At 46.7% G+C, this 8,638-nt stretch overlaps 1 pseudogene; it reads left to right on the plus strand.

Moving 5' to 3' along the window:
• Window positions 1–8,538: 8,538 nt before the first annotated feature.
• Window positions 8,539–8,638, plus strand: LOC112134765 (U6 spliceosomal RNA; annotated as a pseudogene).

An 8,638-nucleotide genomic window follows, 5' to 3' on the forward strand; every position in this document is an offset into this window, starting at 1 on the left:
ACAATTGTGGAGGCTGCCCTGTGCACTGTAGGATGTTTAGCAGCATCCATGGCTGCTACCTGCTTGCTGCCAGGACCACCCCTCCTCCAGGTGTGACAATCAAAAATGTCTCCACACATTGCCTAATGTCCCCTGGGGGTACAAAATCAACCCTGATTGAGAGCCACTGGCCTAGGGGAGTAATTTATTTTTATTTTTATTTTTTGAGACAGGGTCTCACTCTGTTGCCCAGATTGGAGTGTAGTGGTATGAACATGGCCCACTGCAGCCTCAATCTCCTGGGCTCAAGAGATCTTCCTGCCTCAGCCTCCTAGGGTAGCACTTTTTTATTTTATTTTATTTTATTTATTTTATTTATTCTGAGACGGAGTCTCGCTTAGTCGCCCATGCTTGAGTGCAGTGGCGCGATCTCAGCTCACTGCGACCTCTGCCTCCCAGGTTCAAGCAATTCTCTTGTCTCAGCCTCCCAAGTAGCTGGGACTACAGGCATGTGCCACCATGCCCAGCTAAGTTTTGTATTTTTAGTAGAGACAGGTTTCTTCATGTTGACCAGGCTGGTCTTGAACTCCTGACCTCAGGCAATCTGCCCTCCTCAGCCTCCCAAACTGCTGGGATTACAGGTGTGAGCCACCGTGCCCAACCAGGGAGCACTTTAAAAATAAGCCTTGTTCACACAAAAGCTTGTACATGAATAATCATATCAGCATTATTAACAATAGCCAAAAAGTGGAAAGAGCCCAAATGTCCATCAAATGATGAACGGATAAATAAAATGTGGATATCCATACAATGGAATATTATTCATCCATAAAAACAATGGAATATTGATACATACTACAACATGAATGAACTTGGAAACATTATGGAAAGTGAAAGAAGCCAGTCACAAAAGATCACAAAGTATTAATATATGACTCCATTTATATGAAATATGCAGGATAGGTAAATCTATAGAGACAGAAAGTAGATGAGCCAGGCGCAGTGGTTTACACCTGTAATTCCAGCACTTTAGGAGACTGAGGCAGGCGGATCACCTGAGGTCAGGAGTTTGAGACCAGCTGGTCAACATGGTGAAACAGCATCTCTACTAAAAATACAAAAATTACCCAGGCATGGTGGCAGGTGCCTATAATCCCAGCTACTTGGGAGGCTGAGGCAGGAGAATCACTTGAACCCGGGAGGCAGAGGTTGCAGTGAACCGAGATCGCACCATTGCACTCCAGCCTGGGCGACAAGAGTGAAACTCTGTTTCAAAAAAAAAAAAAAAAAGAAAGAAGGTAGGTGAGTGGGTGCCTAGGACTGGGGGAGACTGGGGAGACAGGGTGATTGGGAGTGACAGCTAATGGTCACAGGGTTTCTTTTTGGGGTTGGTTAAAATGTTTCAAAATTGATCGTGGTGCTGTTTTGCATAACTCTGTGGATATACCAAAAAACATTTAATTGTACACTTTAGAAGGGTGAATTGTACGGTATGTGAATTGTATCTCAATAAAGCCGTTTACCAAAAAGAAAAAAAAAAAAAGTCTCTCCATGCCCTCAACCTCCTGCCTCAGGCCTATTAAATCAGGTTCTCCAAGTGACAGGCCCTGGGAATCGAGTACATGTCAAAGCTCCTGGATGACCCTGATGCGGCTGGGGAGCCTCCTCTAACTCTGGGGGGTGACTCAGACTGAGTGACCATAATTTTTTTTTCATCAACCCTTGCCTGCTAGTCAGAAGAGGAAAGAGGAGTATGAATTAATGAAGACCAGCAAGTTTCCCCATTGAGACAATAATGGAGTTGTCATTTGTCTATGTCCAGGAGTCGTTTTTTATCTTCTGGTGTCTAGCAATGGAATGGAAAATTCCACAAATTATGAATTGGCAAGCAATGCCCCCCTGTGGACTGTTGCAATAAGAAGTCCCAGTGTTTACATTGCTTTTAGATCTTTTAACCAAGTATCTTTCCTGCCTGCATCATTTTATCTTCAGTTCATTTGTCTTAGAATCCAGATAGAGAGCACATGTTAGGTCTTGGAAAGTACAAGAGGAAAGAAAGCACTTTGAAAGGTGACATTCCCAGAACTGGTGAAAGTTCAGGAACAGATTTCTTGAAGGTAAGTGAGGTCTGGTCACATGGTTTTCTTTCAGGTCACCACTGGAAAAGGCTCCAGCTGCATCCGCGGCCTTTTCAGTTGGCGAAGCAGAACAACATGGTTGTGTTAGCACAGCATCCTTACCTGCTCCTGGCAGAGGCAATCTTAGTGCCCTCTCTTCTCCTCTTTCTTTTTTCTGAGATGGAGTTTTGCTCTGTCACCCAGGCTGGTGCGATCTCGGCTCACTGCAACCTCTGCCTCCCAGGTTGAAGCGATTCTCCTGCCTCAGCCTCCGGGGTAGCTGGGATTACAAGCTTATGCCACCACGCCTGGCTACTTTTTGTATTGTAAGTAGAGATGGGGATTCACCATGTTGGCCAGGCCGGTCTCGAACTCCTGACCTCATGATCCACCCGCCTCAGCCTCCCAAAGTGCTGAGATTACAGGCATGAGCCACCGCGCCCGGCCTTCTTCTCCTCTTTTGTTGTCTGTTCCCTCACCAAATGGACCTTGGCTTCAAGTGCTTCCTAGCCACTCAGACCGACCTGGGCTCCAATGCTGGCTTGCTAAAGCAATGTGGCAGTGCTTTTGAGACATTATCCTAATTAATTATCAGAACAATCCTATGAGAGAGGTGTTGTTCTTTTTTTTTTTTTTAAGACAGGGTCTCACTCTGCCACCCAGGCAGGAGTGCAGTGGCACTATCTTGGCTCACTGCAGCCTTGACCTCCAGGCTCAAGCAATCCTCCTGCCTCAGCCTCCTGAGTAGCTGGGACCACAGGTGCATGCCACCACACCTGACTAAATGTCCTTAGGGTCTTCAGATGTGAAAATTGGGCCATGAAGAGCTAGGTCAATTCAGTGCAAGAAGCACAATCCACGGTGCATGGTATGCAGCAGGGTTGCATTATCATTTCCCTCATTCTCCAAGTCCTGTTCTGCTCTTGGCTGATCCATTTACCTGACCCTTGATAAGTGTCCATGTCTTCCAATGACCAATTAAAAAGTATAAATAAAAGTATTAGCACTTTTAGGCCAGGCGCAGTGGTAGCTCACGCCTGTAATCCCAGCACTTTGAGAAGCCGAGGTGGGTGGATCACCTGAGATCAGGAGCTCAAGACCAGTCTGACCAACACGGTGAAACCGTGTCTCTACTAAAAATGCAAAATTAGCCGGCCTGGTGGCGCATGCTTGTAATCACAGCTACTTGGGAGGCTGAGGCAGGAGAATCGTTTGAACCCAGGTGGCGGAGGTTGCAGTCAGCCAAGATCATGCCATTGCACTCCAGCCTGGGAAACAAGAGCAAAACTCTGTAGCAAAAAAAGAAAGTATTAGCACTTTTAAATAGCATGTATACATTTTAGCAGGGGTCTTCCAGCAATCAAACCATAAACCCCAAACTGAATCCCTAATGCTGGGATTTCAAGAGCCATGTTTCATGGGGGTGAAACAGTATGATCTGGGCCTGGGACTTTCCAGGTGGGCTGCAAAGTATCACCTGGGCATATGGTAACACTTCAATTTGCTGAATGCTTCTCTGCTGGGGAGTTTATGTATTTTATCTCTGTTAATCCTCCTGATTACCCACAAGGGCATTATTATCCCCATTTTACAGCAGAGGAAACGATGTAAGCCCGAGTGGCGGTGAGCAGCAGAGCCGACATTCACACCCAGGTCTTCCTGGCTCCGAAGCTTGTGCTCCTGGGCATGCTGCCTGGCCCCTCAAGCAGCCTTTCAGGAGTGAGCTCCGTCAGAGGTCTGGGCACTTTCTTTCTTTCCATTTATGTCTATGCCACACTCCCTAACAAGCTATGCTATAAACCTCTGCAGGGGACCGAAGCTTATTCACTGTTTCCTATAGGATTTGTGTTGCTCATAGGTGCACAATGCATGTGTGATGCATCACCGGATGGCTGCTTAGACATGTGGCTGCTTGTTTGTTGCAGACATGTACTCAGCATTCAAATGAAATATTTCCGCCATGCCACAAATGCTTGCCAGCAGGTTAGGAACACCTTTCCTGTGGCAGATAGCAATGGGCATCTGTGCAGTCTAATTGCAGTAGGCAAAGTTTGCCATATCAGATACAATTTTAAACTTATCTTTAGGCCAATTTTTTCCCTAATGTCCTAACCTAATGTCTCTCCAGTCCTGGATCTCTAGGCCCAGGCCACTGGGTTAACTTGCCTTAGCCAGAGATCTTTATTTTGTCAGTGACAAAACCAGAACTCAAACAAGCTTGCATAAACTGGAGAGCTATTGGCTTTCACAACTGGGAATGACTTGGGAGGCTTGGAGAACTGAAGGAAGAGTTCCTGAGCCCAGGGACCTGGGGATGGAATGAGGGACGCTACCTGGCATGACCTTCTCTCCTCTCCACTTTCCAGGTTTTTTTTGTAGACAGGTGACCACATAAGGCAGGAAAGATAGTCATCTGCAACCCAGAACCTGCCTCCTTGTATCTTATGATCCCAGAGGAAAGGAGAACAACTCTTCTCCCACTTTGATTTGGGAAATTTGGGGAAAAGGCTCCAGTTGGCTTGATTTATGTTGGATGCCCACCTCTTGGACCAGTTCATTTACTGTCAATCATTCAACAAATATGAGCAAAAAATGATACTGGGCCTAGCCCCATGGAGTTCATAATCACTGGGGAGACAAACATAAATCAATTAGCCAGCAAGTGTGAAACTGCACTGTGATGAGTGCTTTGCAAAGGAGATAGGTGGTACTTGGAGAGTATACATGGAGGATTTGACCTTGGAGGTTGGGAAAACTTCCCTAAGGAAATGATGCTTGCACTAAGACAAAAAGGATGAGTTACCTAGGTGGAGGGTTAGGGAAAGGGCATTTTGGATGGAAGAACCGCTATGCGCAAAGCACCATGTTAGTTAATACCAGAAACTGGGGCTGCAAGAATGTCTAGTAGCTAAAACAGCAGACAGCAGGATAAGGTGGGACAGGAGAGGTGGGGGGAGTAGTCCATGGGGCTTGTGGGCCACATTAAGGAATTTTGTCTTTATCATAAGGCCGTAGAAAGCCAAGACCAAAATTGGGGGTGGGTAAGGTGTCACAATCATATTTGTCCTTTGAAAGAATGACTCTATGGCACGGCACGGTGGCTAACACCTGTAATCCGAACACTTTGGGAGTGCAAGGCAGGTGGATCACCTGAGGTCAGGGGTTCAAGACCAGCCTGACCAATATGATGAAACCCCGTCTCTACTAAAAATACAAAAATTAGCCGGACGTGGTGGCGGGCACCTGTAATCCCAGCTACTCAGAAGGCTGAGACAGGGGAATCACTTGAACCTGGGAGGCGGAGGTTGCAGTGAGCCAAGATTGCACCATTGTATTCCAGCCTGAGCAACAAGAGCAAAACCCCATCTGAAAAAAAAAAAAAGACTCCAGCTGCAGTAGGCCACGTGGAGGTGGCCCGGAGCGAATGTGAGAGTATCAGTTAGGAGGACACTAACTAAGAAGTTAGATAACAACAGCTGGGACTTGGGTGATTGAGGAGATGGACAGGAAAGAGATCCAGGAGGCAAAATTGGCAGATCTGGGAGCTTGGATATGGCAGGTAAGGGACAGGATGTTGTCAAGGATGACCTCCAGCTTTCTAGCTTACTCAACAATGTCCAAAGGGATGCAGGACTAAGTTTGGCCTGGCTGGGTCCCATTCTTACCCCTATGGACAGGATCAAGTACTGTGGCTCATTAAAATTACTGGATTCATGTAGAGTTTGGGAGAGATTTTCTGAGGAGAAGTGGTACTGTTACCAGGAAAAGACGGATGGGAAAACCACAGCCACTGCAGAGAAAACATAGAGTGGCCAGTCTCTGGTCTCTGGCCACCCTGAGATACTTAGCAGTAAGTGCTACATTTATATTTGCCATTAAACATCAATTTGCATATGCCACAGGGCAAGACACCAAGGGTCACGTTCCAGCTGCTTCAGGAGCCCCCTGGGGGAGGTTTCCTGCTGTCAAATTCACTGTCATAAGCATTCGCCAGTAGGGGCACTGTTACTCTTCTCAGCCACTTCCCTGGCCCCTGAGGTGGCCAAACAGGTGGCATCTTGGCCCCAGCTTGAGTCGGAGGTTAAAAGGACAGAGGGATTAGTTCCAACAGTCTCAGCCAGCCTTGGAAGTGGCAAAATGAGCTACAGTCATACAGCACAGGAACATTTAGTCCTAGTTTTGCATAAAGCCCCACAATGCACTCATGCACTCTTTGGCATTCTTTAAATCTTTCCCTATTGTGATGTGGAGACATGGATCTTAAGCAGAAAAAATGGTCTTTGTTCATCCTAGGTATTTCTTTCAGTGGTACCTAGAGGCCATTGGCAAATATGTTCAAATTATAAACCAAAATGATAAGCCAGGGAGGAAGTTAAAAGAATAAGAACTGGTCTTTCAAGGTCCCCTAAGGTATTCAGCCAAACCGGTTGTATTAATGACAAAGTAAAAGAAGCCAAACTGCCCAGGATGTTTGTCTAAGAAAATGATAGGCCACTTTTCACGTATCGAGTGACGGATGCAGACTTGTGAGGGTTTGCTAAGTTCTTGTAAAGGGGCAGGGGTGGCTGCAGGTTTCGTCATGGAGAGGATGTATGCAAAGTCAAATGCTCTATCTAGCAGGTCAATTTGTTTCCTTGCTTATTTGCTTTTTTTCCAAAATACTGTTTAAAAAAAAATCTGTTGGAAATAGTTTGAGCAGTCAAGAAAAACAAAAGCAAACTCAGGGAAAGACAATATACTGTCTACACAATACCAAAACAGGAAAGTCCTGGGTATCTGTCACAGAGGTGAAGAATGGCAAATAGAGCTGGCTTCAATCTCCTCCAAAATGGTGGAAATACTGGGGATTTTACTTAATACTTTAGTACTAAGTAACTCGATGGCACCTCCAAGTTGGTGGTTTCTGTACTTCCTGTGGAACAGGTCTCTGGGCCTGAGCCCACCATCAGTGTTGGCAGCCACCTCCGGGGCAGTGCTACTTTGCTATGGTATCTCTGCTTAGTAATAAGAACTAAGGTGTACGGGAGCTCACTGTGGGCCAGGTGCTCCACGAGCTTTGCATAATAGTTATTTTCATCAAATCTTCACAACAACCTGTGAGGTAGCCCTATATCTCTCTCATTTTTTTTAAGACGGAGTCTCACTCTGTCACCAGGCTGGAATGCAGGGGCGCAATCTCGGTTCACTACAACCTCCGTCTCCCGGGTTCAAGCGATTCTCCTGCCTCCCGAGTAGCTGGGACTACAGGCGCGCACCACCACGCCCAGCTAATTTTTGTATTTTTAGTAGAGACGGGATTTCACCATTTTGGCCAGGATGGTCTCGATCTCTTGACCTCGTGATCCACCCGCTTCAGCCTCCCAAAGTGCTGGGATTACCGGCATGAGCCACTGTGCCTGGCTTTTTTGTTTGTTTGTTTAAGTAGAGACAGGATCTCCTTATGTTGCCCAGGCTGGCCTCAAACTCCTGAGCTCAAGCCATCAACCCCCTCTCGGTCTCCCAAAGCACCGGAATTACAGGCATGAGCCACTGCACCCAGCCTCATCCCCATTTTAACACAAGTACACTGAGCCCTAGCAAAGAGCTATAACTTACTGAAAACCCCACAGCTGATAAGTGGTGGCACTGGGATTTGAACCTGAGCAGTCTGTTTCCAGAGTCTGCCGGCTGAGCTACTGTGCGAAACAGTGCCTTCCAAACATTCTTTTCTACCTTATTGCTCCTTGAATTCTGGCCCTGGCTCCAGTTTGGGGCCAAGCAGAAAATAGGATTGGCGGGCATGATGGTAACAGGGTCTATATGAAAGTGAGTGTTTGGGGCTGGGCGCAAGGGCTGACATCTGTAATCTCAGCATTTTTGGGAGGCTGAGGTGAAAGGATCACTTGAGGCCAGAAGTTCAAGACCAGACTGGGCAACACAGCAAGATGCCATCTTTAAAAAATAAAAAAAGTAGCCAGGCATGGTGGCGTGTACCTGTAGTCTCAGCTACTTGGGAGGCTGAGGTGGGAGGATCTCTGGAGCCTGGGAGTTCAAGTGTGCAGTAAGCCACGATTGCACCACTGCACTCATGGAAAGAAGGAAAGAGAGAAAGAGAGAAAGAGGACAGGTGTGGTGGCTCACGCCTGTAATCCTAGCAGTTTGGGAGGCTGAGGCGGGCAGATCACATGAGGTCAGGAGATTGAGACCAGCCTGGCCAATATGGTGAAACCCCATCTTTACTAAAAATACAAATAATTAGCTGAGCTTGGTGGCACATGCCTGTAGTCCCAGCTTCTTGGGATGCATGAGTCCCAGCTTCTTGAGGCACAAGAATTGCTTGAACCCGGGAGGTGGAGGTTGCAGTGAGCAGAGATCGTGATGCTCAGAGAGTGCACTGCACTCCAGCCTGGGTGACACAACAAGACTCTGTCTCAAGAAAAAAAAAAGGAAAAAGAAAGAAAGAGTGCTCACGTTGGCAGCATATGTACAAAATTGGAATGATACAGAGATTAGCATGGCTCCTGTGCAAGGATGACACAAATTCCAAAGCATTCCATATAAAA

The sequence above is a fragment of the Pongo abelii genome, chromosome 7 (assembly GCF_028885655.2).
Source record: "Pongo abelii isolate AG06213 chromosome 7, NHGRI_mPonAbe1-v2.0_pri, whole genome shotgun sequence".
NCBI lineage: Eukaryota > Metazoa > Chordata > Mammalia > Primates > Hominidae > Pongo > Pongo abelii.